A 26,790-nucleotide genomic window follows, 5' to 3' on the forward strand; every position below is an offset into this window, starting at 1 on the left:
ACTATGTTGTCCAAGCTGGTTTCAAAATCCTGGCCTCAAGTGATCCTCTCACCTCGGCCTCCCAAAGCACTGGGGTTACAGGCATGAGCCACTGCACCGGGTCCACTTCCCCTTTTATCAGGATCTTTGAGATTACATTGGCCCTGCTTGGAAAATCCTGGATAATCTCCCCATCCCAAGATCCTTAATTTAGTGGCATCTGCATAATCCTTTTTGCCATGTAAAATGTTCCAGAAACTAGACTATGGATATCTTTAAGGGGCCATTATTCTGTCTACTACAGAATATGCGTTTTTGTTTTTAGTTTTGTGTATGCATTTTCTAATTTTATGTAATGTGCATGAATTAAAGTGCATATGTTAAAAATAGAACAATGTTATAGTTTATTTTCAAGTGACATGAAATGTGGTTATTTATCTTTTATTAACTGTCTATTAACTTTTTTTTTCTTTTGAGACGGAGTCTTGCTCTGTGGCCCAGGCTGGAGTGCAGTGGTGCGATCTCAGCTCACTGCAAGCTCCGCTTCCTGGGTTCACGCCATTCTTCTGCCTCAGGCTCCTGAGTAGCTGGGACTACAGGCGTGCACCACCACACCTGGCTAATTTTTGTATTTTTAGTAGAGACGGGATTTCGCCGTGTTGGCCAGGCTGGTCTCAAACTCCTGACCTCAAGTGATCTGCCTGCCTTGGCCTCCCAAAGTGCTGGGATTACAGGCGTGAGGCACCTTGCCCGTCCTGAAGCTTCCTATGTAGCCAGTTATTACTTCATGCTAAATCAGAAAATTCCAATTCATAACTTTATGTTGTCAGAAACGGCAGCAAGTGTTTTGTCACTAGGTCAGAAACTTCTGTGTGTTAGATGGAACGGGGACCCAGAAATTGAGAAGTCATTTCTTCCATTTAGTGGGCAGGAGCCAAGAATGTCATATGTCCTTCAATGCATGTGACATTCCTGCACGGAAGAATTTTCCTACGTCTAACATAATTTTCAAATGTCTCCCTAGACATTTGTGTATATGAGAACCTATTTGTGATTATCTGAGCCTAAACCTAACCTTGTTTTACCTGTAAACTCAAAGCACTATTTTTTAATGAAATTTATTTAAAAAAATATGAAATGCTTTCACAAATGTGCATGTCATCTAGCACAGGGGCCGTGCTTATTTTCTTTGTATCAATATAATTCCAATGTTAGTATATTGCTGCTGAAGCAAGCAATAACTCAAAGGATTTTCTGCACGGTTTTAATATATGTGGAATTTTCCAGGAACGGAACTACTATGTAAATTGAAAGGAGTGTGTGTTGTTTTGTTTGGAACTTTTCCAAGAATAGCTTAATGTTTTAGAAAATCACAGCAATGACATCAATGTCATTTATGGGCTGTGCTGGATATCTTCCATGTGCCTTTCCAGACTCACTCCACCCTTCTTTACCTGCTCTGTGCCCAGCAAAGGGGCTGTAGCAACAGGTTTCCTTGCCTTCCAGCTTCTGGGTGGGTTCACTCAGTGCGAAGCATTGGCAGGAGATCTGGAAGGTGGGAGGAGAGTGAGGTGTGCCATTCGAAACGACCATCAAGGCTAGGTTGAATGTGCAAAGCCATATTCCATTAGAAAATGAAAATGTAATATATAAGTTTGGGTCCAAGCTGGTTGGAGGGCACAAGTAAACTGCATGAAGAGGTGGTTCAGACCCTCACGATGCTTGCGGCTACTGGTTTACTTCTCCTTTAACCCAGATCTGTGACTTCCCAGAGAGTTCCCTATGACTGGATAGCAGAGAAAGAGCAAGGTTTATGATGCACAGTTTCCCAGCAGCACCTAAAAGTGGGTGGTAGCTGCATTCTAGGCCCTGAAAGACAGTGGTGAAGGGGCAACATTTTGGGCAGTACTTCTTGTTGTCCCTTTCATGTGGAAGGAGAGCTGGCCTATTTTCTCTATGGGCATATTGTTGGGAGAGGCGATCCCCCATGGCCTAGAGAGTTCCTGCTAGTTCTTGTTGGGCATGCCAAGAATGCAAGGTCCTGACTGCTCTTTAGCTGGGCCGTTTCTCAGGGCTCTATTGCAAGGAGCTGCCTTGGGGGATGAGGTGATATCTTCTTCTGGGACAAAGAGCAGGCTTGCTTTCCCCAAGGCTGGTGTTCCTTGGCTGTGATGCAAACCTGCACTGTGTACACAGTGTATCCACCTGGGCCCCTTCGCAAGGTCCTGTGGGACTTGGAGACTCAGGGAACTGCATGATCCCGTGGGAGACTTAGAGAACTGACACAAATATGCTGATGCTCATGCTGCTAGCTCGTGCTGCTGACATCCATGAAATGGATATGTGGATCCACAAAAGGCTAACATGTAAATAGGGGGATTTCCCAGACCCTGGCAAATATTCGTTAGAAACATTGCAGTTGGTTTTACAAACTTTTGGACATCATGTGACTTGTACGTGATTTCGCATTGAAGGGTACAACTCAATTATTTCTCTGTAGTTTTGGTCCCTAAGGGAAAAACTTGGTCACTTTTGTGTTTGAATGATTTTTTTGTTGTTGTTATTCAGGCAAAACTCTACTGGCAAAGGTATCACTGCACATCTGTTGGAAAAAACAGGTCACTTTTAATGACTTCATGAAAGTGTTTGACAAAGTTTCATAGCAAACAGTACTAAGGACTAAGGGTGACTGGATTGCCGATATAATAAACCAGAAATTTAAATACTGTCATTTTTGTCTGTTCATTCTGTAGATGGATAACATCACATGCCTCAAATTCCAATTGTTTATAATATTATTTTGCCCCTTTCTTTTCCATAGTAACTTTTAAGCTTCTCAGATCTGTTTTTACTTTTTTCAGTTCTAAATAATAGAATTCTAGGATTTCATCTGCAACACCACAGGCCCTCCTGACTGCTGGTATAAGAAATCCTAGCAACGGAATAAGGAAAAAGTGATTATTCTGGTCTCTTAAAATACCCTTGAAAATGTTTTTTCTAACAAAGAGCTCTTGTAAGACATCTAGAACTCTGAGCTTGTGACTTGATCTATGAATATTACCTTGGCCTTAAAAAACTTGAAATTCTTGGCCAGGCTCGGTGGCTCACGCCTATAATCCCAGCACTTTGGGAGGCTGAAGTGGGCGGATCACCTGAGGTCAGGAGTTTGAGACCAGCCTGGCCAACATAGTAAAACCTCATCTCTACTAATACAAAAATTAGCCGGGCATGGTGGTGCACCCGTGTAATCCCAGCTACTCCAGAGACTGAGGCAGGAGAATTGCTTGAACCCGGGAGGCAGAGGTTGCACTGAGACAAGATCTTGCCACTCCACTCCAACCTGGGCAACAGAGGAGACTTTGTCTCCACAAGAAAAGAAAAGAAAAAAGAAAAAAAGCCTGTAATTCTTTTGGTTGGTATCATTTAATAATCTGTTCCCCTAGTAATAATATTTAAATTGACTTCTCCATGTCCTAAAAGCTGTGAATACCTATGAGTTTTCTTTTTTCTTTCTTCCTTTTTATTTTTATTTTTTTGAGACAGAGTCTCCCTCTGTCTCCCAGGCTGGAGTGCAGTGGTGCGATCTCAGCTCACTGCAACCTCCACCTCCCTGGTTTGAGCAATTCCCCTGCCTCAGCCTCCTGAGTAGCTGGACTACAGGTGCACACCACCACACCTGGCTAATTTTTTTGTAGTTTCAGTAGAGGCAGGGTTTCACCATGTTGGCCAGACTGGTCTCGAACTCTTGACCTCAGGCAATCCACCCGCCTCGGCCTCCCAAAGTACTAGGATTACAGGCGTGAGCTACCATGCCCGGCCAAATTTTCTTTAATAGCTAAGTGAACTGAAAATTTTTGTGCAGACAAAACCCTGTATGTAAATGTTTATAGCACTTTTATTTATTTTTTATTATTTATTTATTTTTGAGACGGAGTCTCACTCTGTCACCCAGGCTGGAGTGCAATGGCGTGATCTAGGCTCACTTGCAACCTCCGCCTGCCAGGTTCAAGCAATTCTCCTGCCTTAGCCTCCCAAGTAACTGGGATTACAGGCGCATGACGCTACGTCAGCTAATTTTTTTGTATTTTAGTAGAGACGGGGTTTCACCATGTTGCCCAGGCTGGTCTCCAAGTCCTGAGCTCAGGCAATCCACCTGCCTCAGCCTCCCAAAGTGCTAGGATTACAGGCATGAGCCACTGAACCTGGCCTATAGCAGTTTTATTTATTTATTTATTTTGAGACAGAGTCTTACTCTGTCGCCCAGGCTGGAGTGTAATGGCGTGATCTTGGCTCACTGCAACCGCTGCCTCCCAGGTTCAAGCAATTCTCCTGCCTCAGCCTCTTGAGTACCTGGGATTACAGGTGCGTTCCACCACACCTAGCTCATTTTTGTATTTTTAGGAGAGATGGGGTTTCACCATGTTAGCTGTCTGGTCTCAAACTCCTGACCACCTACCTCGGCCTCCCAAAGTGCTGGTATTATAGGTGTCAGCTACTGCGCCTGGCCTCACAGCAGTTTTATTAATAACTGGGAACAACGAAGATGTCCTTTAGCAAGTGAATGGGTAAACAAACTGTGGTATATGTGTACAGTGGAATACTCGTCAATGAAAAAAAGGAAAAGTCTGTTGACTCACTCAACAATACGTGTGAATCTTGTTTTTTTTTTTTTTTTGAGACGGATTCTTGCTCTGTCGCCCAGGCTGGAGTGCAGTGGCACGATCTCGGCTCACTGCAAGCTCTGCCTCCCGGGTTCACGCCATTCTCCTGCCTCAGCCTCCCGAGTAGCTGGGACTATATGCGCCCGCCACCATGCCCGGCTAATTTTTTTGTATTTTTAGTAGAGACGGGGTTTCACCGTATTAGCCAGGATGGTCTCGATCTCCTGACCTCGTGATCTACCTGCCTCGGTCTCCCAAAGTGTTGGAATTACAGGCGTGAGCCACCGTGCCCGGTCAAATCTTGTTTTTTTTAGTGGTAAAATATATATAACAAACATAGATGAATCTTATTTTTTTGAAACAGAGTCTTGCTGGGCGAGGTGGCTCATGCCTGTAATCCCAGCACTTTAGGAGGCTGAGGGGTGTGGATCACGAGGTCAGGAGTTCTAGACCAGCCTGGCCAACATGGTGAAACCTGGTCTGTACTAAAAATACAAAAATTAGCCAGGTGTGGTGGTCAGCACGCCTGTAATCCCAGCTACTCGGGAGGCTGAGGTAGGAGAATCACTTGAACCCGGGAGGCGGAGGTTGCAGTGAGCCAGGATCGTGTCACTGCACTCCAGCCTGGGCGACAGAGGAAGACACTGTCTAGAAAAAAAAAAAAAAAAGAAAATTACCCAGTCTCTGCTAAGTCTTTATCAGCAGCGTGAGAACAGACTAATACAAGGCTCTGGGGGGAAATTCATTTCCTTGCCTTTTCTAGCTTCTGGAGGCCATCTGCATACATTAGTTGCTGACCCCTTCCTTACATCACTTCAGCCTCTTGCTTCTATCCTCACCTCTCCTATGACCTCCTTTGACCTTCTTGCCACCCTCTTTTAAGGACCCTTGTTATTATTAATACATTTAGGGCCCACCTGGATAATCTAGGATAATCTCATCTTGAGATCCTTAATATAATCACATTTGTCAAGTCCCTTTGCCATATTAAGGTAACATTCACAGGTTTTGGGGATTAGGACATGGATATCTTTCCGGGGTCATTCTTCAGTCTAGAACAGGACTGAAAACAGATCAGTGGTTGCCAGGGGTAGGGGAGAAGGAAGAGTTGAGTACATGAGGGTGGTGGTGGATATACGATTCTACAGTTGTCAAAACCTATGGAATAGTACAACACCAAGAGTGAACATTACTGTATGCAAATTGAAAAAAGAATCAACCTGGTTTTCAGTGATTCCAGGATGAAATGCAGAGGATGACAAAAGAAATTAATTGTACCTGGAGAAAATTGTTAAGTGAAATAAACCAGGCACAGAAGGACAAATACTGCATGATCTCACTTATATGTGGAACCTAAAAAAGTTGAAAAAATTGGCTGGGCGTGGTGGCTCACGCCTGTAATCCCAGCACTTTGGGAGGCCAAGGTGGGCAGACCACCTGAGATTGGGAGATCGAGACCAGCCTGACCAACTTGGAGAAACCACATCTCTACTAAAAATACAAAATTAGCGGGCGTGGTGGCACATGCCTATAATCCTAGCTACTTGGGAGGCTGAGGCAGGAGAATCGCTTGAATCCGGGAGGTGGAGGTTGCTGTGAGCTGAGATGGCGCCATTGCACTCCAGCCTGGGCAACAAGAGCGAAACTCCATCTCAAGAAAAAAAAAAAAAAAAGGTTGAAAACATAAGAAATAAAGAAGCAGAGAGTAGAAAGGTGGTTACCAGGGGCTGGGGAAGGGGAGGGGTGCTGGTGTTGGGGAGATATTGATCAAAGGATAGAAAATTTCCGTTAGACAGGAGGAGTAAGTGCAAGAGAGCTATTGTACATCGTGCTGCATGTAGTTAATAACAATATATTGCATACTTGAAAATTGCTGAGAGTATATTTTAGGTGTTCTCACCATGAAACATAATAAGTGTGAGAAGAAATGCATATGTTAATTAGCTTTAGTCATTTCACACAATGTATACATATTTCAAAACAACATTTTGTACAGGGTTAATGTACAATTTTTATTTGTCAATTAAAAAATAATAAAAATGTAATTTTATGAAAAATGTGTGACATTACTGAAGATGGTGGGGAAGAAGTTGCTGATTAAGCAACGTTTGCAAAAAAGTGTTTTGACTAGATAGTGTAAGGCTAAAGACAAAAAAGACTGTACGTAGGCTGGGCAAGGTGGCTCACGCCTGTAATCCCAGCATTTTGGGAGGCTGAGGCGGGCGGATCACCTGAGGTCAGGAGTTCAAGACCAGCCTGGCCAACATGGTAAAACCCCATCTCTACTAAAAATATAAAAATTAGCCAGGTTTGGTGGCGAGCACCTGTAATCCCAGCTACTAGAGAGACTCAGGGAGGAGAATCACTTGAACCTGGGAGATGGAGGTTGTGGTGAACTGAGACCCCGGCACTGTACTCCAGCCTAGATGACAGAGTGAAACTGTGTCAAAAAAACAAAAAAATAAAATAAAAACAACTGTATATAAACACTGTACTTTAGTTGGGAGCATCAAAGAGCAAAATCACAACAATGTAGTTTTAGGATCTTAGTTTGCTTTTTTGTGTGTGATTCTAGAATTGGGCAACATTTTATTCTGTAAAATAGAGTAAGTGTTCCAACGGACTGCACAGAGGAGGTTGATTTTATAGACAGAAAGGGCTAAAGAAAGCAGAAACAAAGAGCAAAAAGTGGACTGGTCATTTCAAAGTTACTTTCCTTGTAAAGTGGGAACAGGGAAAGAGAACAATAGACAAATAATTGATTGGTTAACATGAGGTTACTTCAGATTACTTTTTGTTATAAGGACTAAAGGCAAAGGGAACTTCATTATCATGCCGATGGAAACTGGCCTGCTTGGGAAATTGGGCTTTGTCTGTCTCCTGATTTCTCAGAAGGCCAGCTAACAACTCAGTTTTAGTCTGATGATGTAGATTTTTTTTTTTTTTTTTTTTTTTTTTTTGAGACAGAGTCTTGCTCTGTCGCCCAGGCTGGAGTGCAGTGGCACGATCTTGGCTCACTGCAACCTCTGCCTCCAGGGTTCAAGCAATTCTCCTGCCTCAGCCTCTCTAGTAACTGGGATTACAGGCACGCACCACCACCACACCCAGCTAATTTTTGTAGTTTTAGTAGAGATGGGGTTTCACCATGTTGGCCAGGCTGGTCTTGAACTCCTAACCTCAGGTGATCCGCCTGCCTTGGCCTCCCAAAGTGCTGTGATTACAGGCGTGAGCCACCGCGCCCAGCCATGATGTAGATCTTTAGTATGAATGACTCCATTCTGGTGTATAGTCTGCTCTGTTGGGGCCTAGTGTAGGAGCTTAGTCCAAAACAATGGCCTGATATAATTTTTATGTAACAGGAGATGGATACAGAAATATAGATGTATACATATATATAGGTTAGTATACATAAATATATTTCCTAGCTTTGACTGTTGAGATGGGCTAGAAGCAGTGAGATCCCAGCAGCACTGAGCACACTTAGCACCCAGATCTTCGTTTCCAAATACCAGTCTCCAATAAAGGAAACCAGAGCTCCTTGAAGAAATGGCTGCCTCTAGGTCTAGGGCAGGAAAAATACAAGATGCGCATGGAACACATGGTAGTACCAGAAAGAAAAGACAGGAATAGCCTGCACCTGGCCTCTCCAGGCCCTTTGTGGAGTCCTCTGCTTGGTGGATAGCCTGACTTTCATGCTCTTGCTATAGTGGGTCCCTTCCTTGTAATACAGTGTAGACTTGTAAGCTCTGTCATTTGGGGTCCTGTGAGTCTTCTTTAGCAAGTGAACTCTATTTAAGTGCCACTGTTAGTCCAGCTATACTGTATATTCAGTTTTCTTAAACATTGCACAGGTACTAGGAAAAATAGGTATATTGTCTGCTGTATGTGTTTCTTTCCAGGAAGCTGTTGAGACTTATTATTAAGTGATTCTCTATCCTTAATATATTCACTTCATCCATTTCAATGCCATTTATTTATTTATGGAGTGTCAAATTCTATTAATGTAAGTATTTTCATCTTTGATTTCTCCTAATTTGCATTTGTTTTATATATGTCCCCTTCTCTTATTTTAATCTTTTTGTTGCATTTTGTGCTTATTTTAAATAACATAAAATTGAAATCTGAATTCAGTTTGGGGGTCTTAATTTTTAATAGAGGAGTAGAGTCCATTTATATTTATCATTGCTAATACATCACCTAGGCTGGAGTGCAGTGGCAGGATCTCGGCTCCCTGCGAGTTCCGCCTCCCGGGTTCACGCCATTCTGAGTAGCTGGGACTCAGCCTCCTGAGTAGCTGGGACTACAGGCGCCCCCCACCATGCCTGGCTAATTTTTGTATTTTTAGTAGAGACAGGTTTCACCATGTTAGCCAGGATGGTCTCGATCTCCTGACCTCATGATCCACCCGCCTCAGCCTCCCAAAGTGGTGGGATTACAGGCGTGAGCCACCGTGCCTGGCCTCATCTGTTTTATTATACAGGTCATATTTTTCTTCTCTTGTTTTTATTTTTAAGACAGGGTCCTTTTCCGTAGCTGGAGTGCAGTGGGGTGATCTCGGATCACTGCAATTTCCATTTCCTGGACTCAAGTGATCCTCCCACCTCAGCCTCCTAAGCAGTTGGGACTACAGGCACACCTCACCACAGCCAGCTAATGTTTAAAATTTTTTGTAAAGACAATGTCTCACTATATTGCCCAGGCTTGTCTCAAATTCCTGGGCTCAAGCAATCCTGCCTCGGCCTTTCAAAGTACTGGGATTACAGGTGTGAGCCACTGCATCTGCCATATTTTCCTATGCTATTTTTAATGTTTCCTTGTCATTGTTTTCTTTTATGATTTTTCTTTTTTAAAAATTTTTTTATTGAGATGGAGTCTTGCTCTGTTGCCCCAGGTTGGAGTGCAGTGGCGCGATCTCAGCTCACTGCCAACGTCTGCTGCCTGGGTTGAAGCAATTCTTGTGCCTCAGACTCCTGAGCTGGGACTACGGGCGCCTGCCACTACACTGAACTAATTTTTTTTTGTATTTTTAGTAGATGTGGGGGTTTTGCCATGTTGACCAGGCTGGTCTCGAACTCCTGACCTCAAGTGATTTGCCCTCTTTGGCCTCCCAAAGTGCCGGGATTACAGGTGTGAGCCACCGCGCCCAGCCTTATGGTTTTTCTATTGTTTTTTTTCTTCTCCCTTTTGAGTGTTTGCTTTTATCTTCTTCAGTTCCTTGGAAGGCATATACACTCCTTTTGATACTGGCAAATGCAACCTTTCAGTTTTCCAAAAGCATTCTGTGGGTATTGGGAAAGTAATGTATAAGTTGTTTTTTGTTTGTTTTTTGTTTTTTTGTGAGATGGAGTTCCACTCTTGTCACCCAGGCTGGAGTGCAATGGCACCATCTCAGCTCACTGCAGCCTCCACCTCCTGGGTTCAAGTGATTCTCCTGCCTCAGCCTCCCGAGTAGCTGGGATTACAGGCCAGCATGCTCGGTTAATTTTTGTATATTTAGTTGAGATGGGGTTTCTCCATGTTGGTCAGGCTGGTCTTGAACTCCCGATCTCAGGTGATCCTCCTGCCTTGGCCTCCCAAAGTGCTGGGATTATAGGCGTGAGCCACCGCGCCTGGCCTGTATAAGGTATTTTAATAGCAGGAAAGTTATCAATAATTGCTAGGTTCCCATCAAAAGGACTAAGGAGCCAACTTAAAGAAGTTCCTACTAGCCAAAATTAAAATAATTTGAGTATCAGTAGAAATAATTGCAGTTGATTGAAACACATCAAATAAGTTTGAGCCCATGAATTTATAATATTACCAAACAAACTTATTTTTACCTTTAAAAAAAACCTGATTGAGGTAGAGGACTTTCAAAATACTGGGATGAGGAGATCAGTAGATTATACTCCCAAATGGAACAAACTTTAACTGGTGAAAATTATTATTGTTTTTGTCTTTCTGTCTTCATATTTTTTGGGGGGAATAGGATCTTGCTCTGTTGCCCAGGACAGAGTATAGTGGCATGATCATGGTTCACTGCAGCCTCAACCTCCCAGGCTGGTCTTGAACTGCTCAAGTGGAGAAACTTATTCAAGAAAATCTACCTACTAAACCTTGGGAAGAACAATGGGAGTCTGTGGCATTTGAACCCCAAAATGCTTCCTGTCCTCCCACCTCAAGCTCAGTGTGTTAGAAGCTCTACTCTGGGAAAACACAGCCAAGAAGATGGGGCACCCTTTCTTCCCAGATCCCAGAGTAGGGCTATGGTTTTACTCCAGGAAGGGCAGGCCATCAGCATCTTTCATCACCACCAGTTCTGTGTCACAGAAGTTGTATTCCAGGCAACTGCAGGGCAGAGGATTGGAGCTCCCTCCTCCTTCCAGCCTCCACCTTAGAGCAGAAGTTCTACTGCATGGAGGCAGGCTGCAGTACTGTGCTCTGCTTACTCACAGGGTAGAGTTTCCACGCCAGGAGGAGGGAGATGAGAAGACCAGGGGCTACTGTCTTTGTCCAGTGCCCCTCTTGAAGAGCAAGTGTGTCACTCTGGGAAAAGCAGGCCACCATCTTCCTCCCCCCTTCCAGCTCAGGAGTAGTGGTACAGAGGTTCTGTCCAGCAGGAGAGGCAAACCAAAAGAACAGATTGCTGGCCGGGTGTGGTGGCTCACGCCAGTAATTCCAGCACTTCGGGCGGCCGAGGCCGGCAGATCATTTGAGGTCAGGAGTTCGAGACCAGCCTGGCCAACATGGGGAAACTCTGTCTCTACTAAAAATACAAAAATTAGCCAAGCATGTTGGTGGACGCCTGTAATCCCAGCTAGTCAGGAAGCTGAGGCAGGAGAATCACTTGAACTGGGAAGGTGGAGGTTGCAGTGAGCCAGGATCACACCATTATACTCCAACCCGGGCAACAGAAGGAGATTCTGTCAAAAAAAAAAAAAAAAAAAAAAAAAAAAAAAAAAAACCATAGAACAATCACCTAGAAATTAGAAGAGGCTAACAAGTGGGTATGAAGTAGACCAGCCAAAAGCTTAACAAGTTGATCAGGGAAATAGAGAGCCTAGAGTCAGTCATCCCTGGTGGTCATGGAGACTGTGTGTGCCCAAGGCTGTGGCCTCTGAGGAAAACACTAGCAGCTCCACATTGCACGGGAACCTAGACTTCACCAAACTAGTGCAATCAAGTCACTAAACAAATAACAAGCAAATACAATAGGTCCTGTAGGTAGGTAAGGGGGAGTCAGTATCCAGAGTTGCTACCATAGTCTCTAAAATGTCGTTTTCGACAACAAAAAAAATTACAAGACATGTAAGAAAAAGGAAAGTGTGACCAATACATAAGGAAAAAGCAGGCAATAGAAATTGCTTTTGAGGGGTCAATGGGTTGAACTTAGCAAAACCTCAAAGCAGCTATTACAAATATATTCAAAAAACCAGGGGAAACCATGTTTAAAGGGTTAAAGGAGGCCAGGCAAAGTGGCTCATGCCTGTAATCCCAGCACTTTGGGAGGCCGAGGTGGGCAGATCACCTGAGGTCAGGAGTTCAAGACCAGCCTGGCCAACATGGCGAAACCCCGTCTCTACTAAAAATATAAAAATTAGCCGGGTTTGGTGGTGCGGACCTGTAGTCCCAGCTACTCGGGAGGTTGAGGTAGGAGGATCACTTAAGCCTGGGAAGCAGACGTTGCAGTGAACCGAGATTGTGTGCCACTGCACTCCAGCCTGGGTGACAGAGTGAGACCCTGTCAAAAAAAAAAAAAGTTAAAGGAGGCCAGACATAGTGGCTCACACCTGTAATCCCAGCACTTTGGTAGGCCGAGGCAGGCAGATCGCTTGATCCCAGGAGTTTGAGACCAGCCTGGGCAAAACCCATGGCGAAACCCTGCCTCTACAAAAAAAAAAAAAAAAAAAGGCAGCAAATTAGCAGGGTGAGGTGGCATGCACCTGCAGTCACAGTTAATCGGGGGCTGAGGTGGGAGGATTGCTTGAGCCCAGGAGGTTGAGACTGCAGTGAGCTGTGACTGTGCCACTGCACTCCAGCCTGGGTGATAGAGTGAGACCCTGTCATAAATAAATAAATAATAATAATAATAATAATAATGCACTAAAGAAAAAAGCATCAAAATTAATTGGTGTTACCCTCTGGGACAGCTGTCCCTTAAAAAAAAGAAAAAAAGAATCAGTTGCACCTAAACCTGAAGAATCACTGTTTCTTGAAGTGATGGTTTAAACAGAGCTGCAAACAGCAAGCGAATCTCATTATCTTTGGTGGCTGTGGCCATGCTCCTTAAAGTGAACTTAGAGGCTTACCTCCCTGGTGGCCAGTGCCTGCTGGGACCAGAGGCTGTGGCCATCTGGCCCCCCAGTCAGCCCCAAGTCACGGCCCCCAGGCAATGGCTGTGCCTGACAGAATGTACCAGGTCACTGGACAGGTACTCAATAGGAGGTTTGCCAAATGCCTAGAGCCCGGGAAATGCAGTTACCCTGCCCCCTCCTCCTTTTTATAGACCTCGACATGGGTGCCCAGCACCACACCCTGGCCCACTGGAGGAGATTACAGCCAGCAAGTGCAGTTCCACGACTCCAACATCAAGTTCCTGCTGCTCTGCCGCGTCCTGCGCCATCAGCACAAGCCATGCTTCACTACCAAGAGGCCCAACACCTTCTGCTAGTTGCAGGGCCCTCTCACCCCAGTGTGCCCCAAATACACTCGGGTATGCCAAGAAAGAAAAAAAGAAAGGAAGGAAGAAAGAGAGAGAGAAAGAGAGAGAGAGAGAGAGGCAGAGAAAGAAGAAAGGAAGGAAGGAAGGAAGGAAGGAAGGAAGGAAGGAAGGAAGGAAGGAAGAAAAGAAAGAAAGAAAGAAAGAAAAAGAAAAAATTTGAAGATCTATAGAAATTATGCAATCTTAAGAACAGAGTAAGAAAAAGAATGAAGAAAAATTAACAGCTTCACAGAAATCTGGGACACCATTAACCACACACCAATATACATGTAATGGGAATACTAGAAAAAGAAAAGGAGAAAGGAGAAGAGAAAATATTTGAAGAAAGAATGAAAACCACAAAACATTGCTGAAATAAATTAAAGAAGGTTTAATAAAAGGAGACATCCCATATTCTGAGATCAGAGAAGTTTACAGCATAGCTCAGAAGATCAGACCGCCTAGATGCAATCCTAACTCTTAGGTAAGTTACCTAACTTCTTTGGGCTTTGGTTTTCTCATTTGTGAAATAAGGATAAGAAGTCCTGTATTATAGAGTTGTTCATGGAGTGAATGACTCAATATACATATAAAGCACTTAGAACAGTGCCTGTCACATGGTGTGTGTTTAATGCTTTTTAGCGATCCTGAAATTGTGAAAGACAATTTGGCAGAGTGTGTGAATCTTCAGTTACAATCTTTTTCTCCAGAAAGTCCAGCTGTTGCTCTGTTTTCTTCTGAAAGCTAATGTTGCAGAGAATTCTGAAACCAAACAGGCTTTGTTTCCTTAGAGCAGGGTGGTTAAGAGTCTGGGGTTGGACTGCCTTGGTTTGAGTCCTGGCTTTCCCATTTACTGGATGTGTGACCTTGGACAAGTTGATCTCTCCTGTAATGTGGGGCAACTCATAGAGCCTCCCTTTCGTGGACCCTTCGCATTTGTTGGCCAAACCATCCTTCCTCCCTTTTAGTTGTTTGGGTTTTTTTCACTCCCACCTTTTGATTCAGGTGGGACTTGCAATCATAGTAGCTTCACCCCCTGACCTGAACTCACTGAACTCTGTTGGCCACTGTGCTGGATCTAAGTGTTGAGCGTGTACCCTGAAGACAACAGGAGTCCTGCTATGGGCAAACCAGGAGGGAGACGCTTTCTCCCTTCTGCGGTTCCTGAGCTAGGATTACGTGAACCTGGAGCTGCCCGGGCCTCACCTGGAAGCCTGTCTGCAGTAGGAGAGGCTCAGGCTACCACACAGAACCAACCGGAGCTGAGCAGCTGGAGAGCAGAGGGACCCCGACAACATGGGTTGAGTTCCTGCATCCAGTCAACTTCCGGGCCAGCGCCGCCCCTTTATTGGGATGCTGTGTGGTTTAAATAAGAGAATTCGTGGAAAGCACCAAGTATGTGTCAGACACAAGGCAAGTCCTCAAGAAAAGATGATCTGTTTCCTCCTGTCATCAGGATTGCAGGAGTTTTTTTCCTTGTAGTTAAAAATTGTCGGGCCAGGAGCAGTGGCTCATGCCTGTAATCCCAGCACTTTGGGAGGCCAAGGTAGGAGGATTACTTGAGGCCAGGACTGGCCAATATGGTGAAACCCCATCTCTTACTAAAACTACAAAAATTAGCCAGCCGTGGTGGCATGTGCCTGTAGTCCCAGCTACTTGGGAGGCTGAGGCAGGAGAATTGCTTGAACCTGGGAGGCGGAGGTTGCAGGGAGCCGAGATGGCGCCAATGCACTCCAGCCTGGGTCACAGAGAAAGACTCTGCTCAAAAATAAAAAAGTAAAAAAAAATTGTTGCCAAATGTATGTACGTGTAGATAGCTGATTCTCCTGAAATGTGGTAAATTCCTTCAGTCTGCAGATACTGATCTTTCTTAAGTTTAGGAAAATTGTTTCCAAAGCTCTTTCATGATTGCATCTCTTGGCCAGGAATGGTAACTATCTGTGTGTTGGTGCCGCATTCTCTGTTCTCCATATCTGTCATCTCTCTCATAATTTTCTCTCTCCTCCCCTCCGAATGTGGGAATTCCTCAGGGCTTGGCCTTGGTGAAAGTATTAATTATGAGAGCCGTTGACTCCTTGTTCCACCCCAACCTTCCATCCAAGGGCCATCCAAGGGACAGGGGAGGAACCTTAAGCCACCACCTGCCTCAGCCCCTTCCCACAGGCCACCCGGGGGAATGGGTTTCTGCCTCATCCTGGTCCCCCATTGTCTTTCTAGCAGTGGTGCTGGCAGGTGTGTGCGATATAGGACTTGGTGACACAGACTTTCTGCAAAGCCAGTGGGAAACGCAACAGCTCTGCAGGATCCCAGAGACCCCTGCTGTGCAGCCCAGCAGCTTGAAAGGCCACACCTGAGATCCTGTTGGAAATGCAGACTCTCAGGCCCTGGCCTGGACCCCTGAACCAGAACGAGCATTTCCACAACATCTGCGGGTGATTTGTGTGCACATCAAAGTTTCAGAAGCTCTGCTCCAGGGTGCAGGCTCAGTTTAACCTTTTTCATAAACCATTTTTTGTCTACCCACAGTCATTCTTTACAGTGAAAATCCCCAACTCCTCACCAGACCAGGTCATGTAATACTGACTCTCTTTACTATTAATACCTACTTCATTTTTATGTGATATTTTCCCTCAATATAATGATTTTATTTTATTATTTTTTATTTTTTCAAACTCAGAAATTCTTAAGAACAATGTAATGTTATTACCATAAAGTGGGAGCTCTGTTGCCAGGGCCCTTTGAAGTTCTGTATGCACAATTCAGACTTCATTGAAACTTTACTTTTACTGTGTCCTTGGCTTGCCTCACCTTTTCGAGAATTACAAAACTTTCCACAGTTCTACCAGCTGCTTCTTCCTGTTTTGTTCTCAATTTGGGATGTTTATTTCTTTTGCTTGATGTCTGTATGCTAAAAGAAATAAATAAGCAGAACACATTGCGGTTCATTCAAGTACAGGGCACGATCCAAATTCGTTCCATATGATAGTCTCTGACTAGGAATTCTTACGTCCTATAATTGGTGAGTGTATTTTTGCATTAAGCTGTAATGTTGAATTATCACTTCTTTTAGCATATTTATTTAAATGTATGTTGGGGGTGAAAAGTCATTATGTCATTAAAAAAAGGAGTCTGTTCAAAAGGTGATATAATTTTCAAGAGCTGCTTTGGCAAATGTTGTTAACTGAAGGGTCATTATGTAAGGTAGTTGTATATTATACGTTATATATATTGTATAAACCCCAGTGCCATTACGAATATAGTTTGTAGAGTGGTGCCAGTCAGTGAACTCTGTTACCCATCTGTAATGAGATAAATACAGAAATTGAGAGTGTTTAGAAACTTTTATAACATATTTTTATGTCTGCTGCCTTTAACAGTAAAAATTTGGCTTTGTATTTTATACATCATTTTAAAATTCTATTTTTCTAGTGATTTATTCTTTTTTTTTTTTTTTTTTTTTTGAGACGGAGTCTTGCTCTGTTGCCCAGGCTGGAGTGCAGTGGCGCGATCTCAGCTCACTGCAAGCTCCACCTCCCGGGCCCACGCCATTCTCCTGCCTCAGCCTCCTGAGTTGCTGGGACCACAGGCGCCCGCCATCACACCCGGCTAATTTTTTGTATTTTTAGTAGAGACGGGGTTTCACCGTGTTAGACAGGATGGTCTCGATTTCCTGACCTTGTGATCCACCCGCCTCAGCCTCCCAAAGTGCTGGGATTACAGGCGTGAGCCACCATGCCCGGCCGATTTATTCATATTGTATCTTACAGAAATATCAGTGTGCAACAGATTGGAAAGTTTTTTTAAGTTGGTTTTTCACTGCAGATGGTTTGAACAGCGCTGATATAGAGCATACTCTCTGGCTTCAAGAAATCAAATTTGGTATAAGTAATAGAATGAAAGTATAACCTTCCCCTGCCCCTAGTAGGGGCATTTAAAAACATTTCTAAATAATGACTGGGTTAAAAAAAAGAAACTGAAAAGAAAATTACAAAATATTTAGAGCTGAATAGCAACAGAACAGAATCCATGAAAGGTTGTGTGGGCTGGGTGTGGTAGCTCATGCCTGTAATCCCAGCAGTTTGGAGGCCGAGGTGAGAGGATGACTTGAGCCGAGGAGGAGACTGCAGTGAGCCATGTCTGCGCCACTGCACTGCAGCCTGGACATCAGAGTTAGACCCGGTCTTAAAAAAAAAAAAAAAAAAAAAAAAAAAAAAAAAAAAAAAAAAAAAAAAAAACTTGGGTGATGAAAGGTGGTATTTAGACAGAAATTAAAGTTTTTAATGCATATATTACACACAAAAATTTACACTTAATGATCAGAATGTTCAGAAAAGGCAGAGAATCAGTACTCAGTACTTTTTTTTTTTTTTTTTGAGATGAGGTATCGCTCTGTTGCCCAGGCTGCAGTGCAGTGGCAGAATCTCAGCTCACTGCAGCCTCTGCCTCCCGGTTCAAGCAATTCTCCCACCTCAGCCTCCTGAGTAGCTGGAATTACAGGGGCGTGCCATCACGCCTGGCTGATTTTTGTATTTTTAGTAGAGATGGAATTTCACTGTGTTGGCCAGGCTGGTCTCGAACTCCCGACCTCAGGTGATCCACCCACCTCAGCCTCCCAAAGTGCTGGGATTACAGGCGTGAGCCACCACACCTGGCCAGGCTCAGTACTTTTATCAATGAGTCCCCAAAATATAGAAACTTAAATAAGATAGACCACTATTTTCTTCTCATAAGATAGTCTTGTGCAGGTGGCAGGTCCAGGATTGGCAGGCATTTATGTCAAACTCAACATAAGCCTTTCATTTACATGTCAAAAGTAGCACTATCTGGTTGTCATCACCTTTCAGTAATCAGACAGTGGAAATGAGCTTAAGAGAGTGCACACACTTTTTTTTTTTTAAATGCAAGACCTGGGCTGGGTGAGATGGCTCCTGCCTGTAAACTCAGCACTTTGGGAGGCCGATGTGGAGTTCAAGAGGCCCAAGAGTTCAAGAGCAGCCTGGGCAACATAGTGAGACCCCGTCTCTACAAAAAAATAAAAAAATTAGCTGGGTATGGCAGCAAACCTGTGGTTCCAGCTACCTGGGAGGCTGAGGTGGGAAGATCACTTGAGCCCAGGAGGTACAGGCTGCAATGAGTCATGATTCATGGTGCCAATGCACTCCAGCCTGGATGACAAGAGGGAGACACTGTCTCAAAAAAAAAAAAAAAAAAAAAAAAAAGAAAGAAAGAAAGAAAAGAAGGGGTCCTCCATTCCATTGGTCAGAAGTTGGTCATATGATGACAGGTAGCGGCAAAGGGGATTAAGAACTATGGAGTTTAGATAAGAAGTCCTGAGTCCAATTACAATTCCGTATCTCTGAAGGAAAGGGAAAAAGATATTGGGGGATGATGACCAAACTGCCATAAGCAACCATATTAGTAAACTCAAAGACAATTGAAGGAAGAAAACAGTAAGTATAAAAGCAGAATGTTATAAACAAGGAAAACAAGGTGATGAACAAAACTGAAAGTCAATTAATTTAAGAGAATTTAAAACAGGTTAATCACTTGGAAAACTGAGAAAAATAAGAGGCATAATAGACAATAGTGCAAAGGAAAAAGGGCACACTATGATAGAAACAGTAAAGTTTCCAAAACTCATAGATTATTATGATCTCCTCTACAGAAATGCATTAGAAAACTCACAATGAAATAGACACTTTTCTAGAAAAATATAAATTTTCTAAATGAATTCAAGAGGTAATAGAATTCAGACAGAGACCATTGATGAACTGATACAATAGTGAAGATACCTAGTCACCTAAAATAGTCACACACATAAAGAAAATACAACCAGGCCCAGAGAGTTTTATAGGAGAGTGTTGCTCAACCCACAAGAAAACAGAGAACTCTTAATTATTTAAATAACAATAATTAAAGAGAATGCTATCCAACTCATTTAAGAAGCTACATTCACCTTAATATGAAAACTGGAAAAAGTCCAGGTCCAGAGGCTCATACCTGTAATCCCAGCACTTTGGGAGGCCGAGGTGGGCGGATCGTTTGAGTCCACTGGTTCAAGACCAGCCTGGGCAACATGGCTAAACACATCGCTACAAAAAATACAAAAATTTGCCAGGTGTGGTAGTGCACTCCTGTAGTCCCAGCTACTCTGGAGGCTGAGGTGGGAGGATTGCTTGAGCCCGGGAAGCTCTGGGCTGCAGTGAACTGAGATTGTGCCACTACACTCCAGCCTGGGCTACAGAGCAAGACTCTGTCTCAAAAAACAACAACAAAAACCAAAAAACTGGAAAAAGATCTCACGCGGAAAGAAAATTATAAGCTAATACTGAAATCAACCTAACAGTCCCATAGACAGTTTTTTTTTTTTTTTTTTTTGAGACGGAGTCTCACTTTGTTGCCCAGGCTGGAGTGCAGTGGTGTGATCTTGGCTCACTGCAAGCTCCGCCTTCTGGGTTCACGCCATTCTCCTGCCTCAGCCTCCCACGTAGCTGGGACTACAGGCGCCTGCCATCACGCCCGGCTAATTTTTTGTATTTTTAGTAGAGACGGGGTTTCATCGTGTTAGCCAGGATGGTCTCGATCTCCTGAACTCGTGATCGCCCGTCTCGGCCTCCCAAAGTGCTGGGATTACAGGCGTGAGCCACCACGCCCGGCCCCCATAGACAGTGTTTTTGGTTGTTTGTTTTTTTGGGTTGGAGTCTCCCTCTGTCACTCAGCCTGGAGTGCAGTGGCGCCATCTTGGCTCACTGCAACCTCTACCTCCCAGCTTCAAGCAATTCTTCTGCCTCATTCTCCCACGTAGTTGGGAATACAGGTGCCTGCCACCACGCCCTGCTAATTTTTGTATTTTTGGTAGAGACCGGGTTTCGACATGTTGGCCAGGCTGGTCTCGAACTTCTGATCTCAGGTGATCCGCCTGCCTTGGCCTCCCAAAGTGCTGGGATTACAGGCATGAGCCACTGCATCTGGCCAAAACAGGATTTTTTTTTTTTTTTTTTTTTTTTTTTTGATAAACATAGAAATTGACCCTTCTGGTCTTAAAACTTGAAACTCACCAGATCCAGACAAGGAGATACCAGGCCTCTCAAAAGGTATCAAATAACTGAAACTCACCAGATCATTGCATCCAGACATTAAGACACCAGACCCCTCATTCATCATGATTGCTTCCTCTGTTTTCCCATACATAGTTACATTTCTTTCCTGCTATATAAACCCCTAATTTTAGTTGGTCAGGGAGATGGATTTGAGACTGATCTTCCATCTCCTTGGCTGCTGCATCTGATTAAAACCTTCTTCCCTGGCAATCATTGTTGTCTCAGTGATTTGTCTTTCTGTGCTGCGAGCAGCAGAACCTAGATGGAGCCCCTTGTGTTTTAGTAACAGATTTTGATTCTCTGACCCAGTATGCTTTGCTTGTGGCTTGGCTGTGATGGGCTGCCGGGAGGCTCAGAAGCCCTCCTAAGCAGCTGCCCACGCAATTTTGGCTGGAGGTGAGTTTCCTTCTCTCTGGCCCCTCTGCAGCCAGCCTCAACAGTGTTCCTGATTGCCTCGGAAGAACAGCCTTTGAAATTTGACAACTGCATCCAGATAGGATGAGTGCACTTTGTGGACCCAGACAGCAGACAGCAGGATCTGCTCCTTTCAGTTTGGGAAATTTGTAAAGGAATTCCCATTTGTAGGTTGAACAAGCCCAACTGAGGCTGGACACGGTGGGTCACACCTGTAATCCCAGCACTTTGGAAGGCCGAGGCGGGCAGATCATTGGAGGTCTGGAGTTCGAGACCAGCCTGGCCAACATGGTAAAACCCCGTCTCTACTAAAAATGCAAAAATTAGCCAGGCGTGGTGGTGGGTGCCTGTAGTCCCAGCTGCTCGGGAGGCTGAGGCAGGAGAATCGCTTGAACCCAGGAGGTGGAGGTTGCAGTGAGCCGAGATGGCGCCATTGTACTCCAGCCTGGGTAACAGATGGAGACTCTGTCTCAAAAAAACAAACAAATACATATAAATAAATAAAATTATTGGTAAAATAAAAATAGAAATGTCTTCAGAGTTGTCAGTATACACTTTTGTTTGGGTTTTATATTTGTCTCTGCTAGATATCTTGAGGTATCAGGGTTTGGCACAGAAGGTTATAAAACTGTAAACCCAGCCAAAACAAAATGATCTTTATGCACATTTTTAAATAAGTAAGACTAATTTAATATTATTGGTTTAATGAAAAAAACAGCAGAATATTCTGAGTTATTGGTGAAAATGCCCATGTAGTTACCTTTAAGGTTCTTAAAAGGTGAACACTTGATATTCACAGTTTGTAAAATAGATAACAAGGAAATGATTTATAAATAATCTAGATGAACTGCTAAAAACAAATAAAATATCAATGAGTAAGTGCTATAGGTGAACTTTTTGTGTAACTTAAAATCTTAAAGTTATTTTTGCTGGTCATTGGATGTCTGGGTCATTTCCAGTTAAGAAAAGATTATGATATGGGGAAACATGTTTCTAAAAATCGTGGAATGGTTCTCATTTATAAAAAGCTAATATGTGATAGGTAGCTCAGGATTTCTTGCTTCCTAGGTTTTCAAAATTTCAAGTTACTAAGGAAAATAATTCTAGTTAAGATATAATTCTGTATGTAATATGTACCCAAGAAGATATGTTTTTATTGAGAGAAAGAATAATTTTATCTAATTCAGAAGTTATCTGAAGATTAATTCAAATTACAGACTTTAAAATGTTATTCAGGAAACAAGGTAGAAAGGAACCAGGAAGTAGAGAAGAGATGTGAAGAAAGTTATGAAGATGTATTTTTGGTAAGGAAGGTTTTAAAGAAAAGAAAATTTAGGACAAAAACAGAAAGTCGGCAGTGCGCAGTGGCTCACACATGTAATCCCAGCACTTTGGGAGGCTGAGGCAGGTGGATCAGGAGGTCAGGCTGAGGATCATCTGAGGTCAGGAGTTTGAGACCAACCTGGCCAATATGGAGAAACCCCATCTTTACTAAAAATACAAAAATTACCTGGGCGTGGTGGTGCGCACCTGTAATCCCAGCTACTCGGGAGGCTGAGGCATGAGGATCGCTTGAACCTGGGAACCAGAGGTTGCAGTGAGGTATGATCCTGCCACTTCACTCCAGCCTGGGCAAAAGGGTGAAACTCCATCTCAAACTAACTAAATAAATAAATATAAAGACATTAATTTGGCTGGGTGTTGTGGCTCATGCCTGTAATCCCAGCACTTTGGGAGGCCGAGGTGGGTGGATCTCTTTTGAGGCCAGGAGTTTGAGACCAGCCTGGGCAACATAGTGAGACCCTGTTTCATTTAAAAGAAGAAGTTCCCCAGGATTTTAATTGACTTTAAAATGTGCAACTAGAAAAACTACCTTAGGCCAGGCGCGGTGGCTCACGCCTATAATCCCAGCACTTTGAGAGGCCGAGGCGTGTGGATCATGAGGTCAGGAGATCGAGACCATCCTGGCTAACACGGTGAAACCCTGTCTCTACTAAAAATACAAAAAATTAGCCGGGCGTGGTGGCGGGTGCCTGTAGTCCCAGCTACTTGGGAGGCTGAGGCAGGAGAATGGCGTGAACCTGGGAGGCGGAGATTGCAGTGAGCCGAGATCGTGCCACTGCACTCCAGCCTGGGCGACAGAGCAAGACTCCCTCTCAAAAAAAAAAAAAAAAAAAAAAAAAAACTACCTTAGACAAAGTAAGTTAAAAGACAAGCAGCAGACAAGGAAATGATATTTGTAACATACATAATTAGTAAATAATTATATTCAGAATGTAGAAAGTATTTCTACAAATGAATAAGAACAATAGAAAAGCAGACAAAGGTTATTCCAAGGCAATTTTCAGATGAGGAAAACTATAGCTAATAAAGAGTCAGATACCTTGAACTTACTTGTTATCAAGGAAATGTCAATTAAAATGATTTTACCATTTCTCACTTATTAGATTGTCAAAAAGGATGAGCACATCAAGAGTTATGAAGGAACAGGAAGTTGGGAATTCTCATATTCTGCTGGAGGGAATGTATATTAGGATAGTCATTTTGGAGAGTAATATTGAAAATGTGCCATATTCTGAAAATTTTACTTATTTATACTCCAAGAAAAACTCTTATAAATGTGGGCAAAGAGCCATTTACGAGGATGTACTAACATTTCTTAAAGTACATCTCAAAGATGTACTAACATTTCTTAAACTAACGTTGGTGTGTGGATGACTTGTCTGTGTATCACCAGGACTCCTGGTTAAATTGGACCTATCCCATACCTACTGTATCAGTCAGGGTTCTCCAGAGAGAAACAGAGCCAATAAGATATGTACATAGATATATAAGAGGAGATTTATTAAGAAAATTGTCTTATGTGATTATGGAGGCCAAGCAGTCTTATGATCTGCCTAATGCAAACTGGAGAACAAGGCAAACTGGTGGTGTAATTTGATCTGAGTCCAAAACCCTGAAAACCAGGAAATCCAATGTCCCAGGGCAGCTCAAGAAGAGAGTACATCTTTCCTCTGAATTTTTGTTCTATTTAGGGCCTCAACAGATTGGACGATGTTCACCCGCGTTGGTAACGGCAGATCTTTTTTTTTTTTTTGAGATGGAGTCTTACTCTGTCACCCATACTGGAGTATAGTGGTGCAATCTCAGCTCACTGCAACCTCTGCCTCCTGGGCTCAAGTGACCCTCCTGCCTCAGCCTCCCGAGTAGCTGGGGTTACAGGCACTCACCACCACGCCTAGCTAACTTTTTGTATTTTTAGAAGAGATAGGGTTTCACCATGTTGGCCAGGCTGGTCTTGAACCCCTGGCCTCAAGTGATCTGCTCTCCTCGGCCTCCCAAATTGCTGGGATTACAGGCGTGAGCCACTGCACCCGGCCTGACCTTCTTTACTTAGGCTACTGATTCAAATGCAAATCTTTTCTGGAAACACACTCACAGACACACTTAGAAATAATGTTTTACCAGCTATCTGGGCATCCTGTAGCCCATTCAAGTGGACACATTAAAATTAACCATCATGTCGACTAGATCAGAATTTCCAGGAGTTGGGGCCTGGGAATCTGCATCTTTACCAAGGTGTTCCCTTGTAAATTTGAAAACTATTGCTGTTTTCTTAATCATAAGTGGTCTAGTTTTTATATATTTCATTGCTTAATTCTGCTAATTGTTTTGCAAATGAGTAGTGTTATATGGTTCACAGAAAAGTGTGAGAAAGGAGGCCACTAATATCTGTAATGCTTGCCCTACTCCAAAGATTCTTTGAAATTTGAAGGTAATTTTTTCTGTGTGTATATATATTATGGGTATATATTATACATATTTTAAACTTGTTATGGAACATTTCAAATACATATACAAAGAGAATAATGCAACAAACCCCCATATGTCCATCATCCAACTATGTCCATCATCCAACTTCAATCTTGTTTCATGTATATTCCCTCACACACTTCACCCTGAACCCCCCATGTTATTTTCAGTGCTGTTTCTGATATCATATCGTATCATTTTATCTGTAAATATTTTGTTCATGTATCTCTAAGAGATAAGGACTAGTTTTTTTTTTTTCTCAAGACAGAGTCTAGCTCTGTCACCCAGGCTGGATCCAGTGGTATGATCTCAGCTCACTGCAACCTCTGCCTCCTGGGTTCAAGCAATTTTCCTGCCTCAGCCTCCCAAGTAGCTGGGATTACAGGTGCGCACCACCACGCCTGGCTAATTTTTTGTATTTTTAGTAGAGATGGGGGTTTCACCATGTTGGCCAGGCTGGTCTTGAACTCCTGACCTCGTGATCTGCCCACCTCGGCCTTCCAAAGTGCTAGGATAACAGGCATGAGCCACTGTGCCTGACCGATAAGGACTAGTTTTTAGACATAATCACACCATCATTATATCTAAATGAATTAACAATACAATAATTTGTTTATATGAGCATATATCCAGTCAATATTGACAAAATCCAGTGTTCATATTTCTCCAATTGTCTCACATTTTTAGTTTTTTTTTTTTGTTTATTTATTTTTTTGAGACAGGGTCTCATTCTGTCTCCCAGGCTGGAGTGCAGCGGCATGATCTCAGCTCACTGCAGCCTCAACCTCCTGGGCTCAAGCTATCCTCCCAACCTCTGCTTCTTGAGTAGCTGGGACTACAGGAGCCCCACTGTGCCTGGCTAATTATTTTGTATTTGTAGAGGTGGGGTTCCATCATGTGTCCAGGCTGGTCTCGAGCTCCTGAGCTCACTGGCCTCCCAAAGTGCTAGGATTACAGCATGCGCCACCACACCTTACCTACAGCTTGTTTGAATCAAGATTGAAATGAGCCAGGTGCTGTGGCTTGTGCCTGTAATCCCCCCACTTAGGGAGGCTGAGGCAGGTGGATCACTTGAGTCCAGTTCAAGACCAGCCTGGGCAACATGGCAAAACCCTGTCTCTACGAGAAATATGAAAATTACCAGGCTGTGCTGGTGTGCACCTGCGGTTCCAGCTACTCAAGAGGCTGAGGTGGAAGGATCACTTGAGCTTGGGATGTTGAGGCTGCAGTGAGCTGTGATTGCGCTACTACACTCCAGCCTGGGCAACAGAGACCTTGCCACAAGAAAAAAAAAATGAAATGAAGTTCATACGCTGCCATTGATTAACACGTCTTTTAAGTCTTTTCTAATCTATTAATTTCCCCTCCTATTTTTTCTAATAATTTATTCGTTGAAGACATTTATTTGTTAAATGTTGAATTTATTTTTATTTGTTTTCTTATAATTTACTTGTTTATTCTTATCTTTCATTTGTCCTTTAGAGTTTCTCATCAACTGGATTTTGTTGACCGCATCCCTGTGGTTTCATTGATATGTTTCTCTGTTTCCTGTATTTCCTGTAAACTGGTAGTTAGAGCTAGAAGGTTAATCAAACTTAGGATCAAACTCAGGTTTGATTTTTTTTTTTGGTCTAGTAGCATTTTGTCCTTCCGTCTTGAGGCATATTTCTGGTTTTCTCTCTGCTTAGCAGCCACCGATGATCATTGCCAAGGTCCATTAATTCATTAGGTGTTGCAAAATGGGGATATTCTAATTTCATCAGGACTTCTTCATGTATTAGTTGTAATACTTCTATTAAAAGGAAGGTCCCTTCATCAACTATTTGGTTACTCTGAGGAGTAGATCTTACAGGCTTCATCTCTTTGCCTTTACTGGTTTTCAAAATATTGAGTTGGTTCCCTAGCATTCTCCAAAAGTGATCATTTTAAAAAATTGAAATATGACTCTCATACTATCAAATTCGCCCTTTTAAAGCATACATACAATTCACTAATTTCTAGTACATTTACAACGTTGTGCAACCATCACCACTAGTTGATCATTTTTAAAGTCTCATAAATTCATTAATATATCCACTGTGTTTCAATCCATAGCAATTATTTTTTTGACATTCAAATTTTCTTAACGTTAGACAACTGGAGC

The 26,790-nt window shown here is 43.2% G+C and overlaps 2 non-coding genes across 2 annotated transcripts; one reads left to right on the forward strand and one right to left on the reverse strand.

The window, feature by feature from the left end:
- Positions 1-1,105: 1,105 nt before the first annotated feature.
- Positions 1,106-1,216, reverse strand: LOC115898853. Its single transcript, XR_004058515.1, has one exon. It is a non-coding gene; the product is annotated as a U6 spliceosomal RNA (small nuclear RNA).
- Positions 1,217-12,800: 11,584 nt separating this feature from the next.
- Positions 12,801-12,933, forward strand: LOC115898881. Its single transcript, XR_004058536.1, has one exon. It is a non-coding gene; the product is annotated as a small nucleolar RNA SNORA68 (small nucleolar RNA).
- The last annotated feature ends 13,857 nt before the right edge of the window (positions 12,934-26,790 follow it).

The sequence above is a fragment of the Rhinopithecus roxellana genome, chromosome 7, assembly GCF_007565055.1.
Source record: "Rhinopithecus roxellana isolate Shanxi Qingling chromosome 7, ASM756505v1, whole genome shotgun sequence".
In the NCBI taxonomy this organism is placed as follows: Eukaryota; Metazoa; Chordata; class Mammalia; order Primates; family Cercopithecidae; genus Rhinopithecus; species Rhinopithecus roxellana.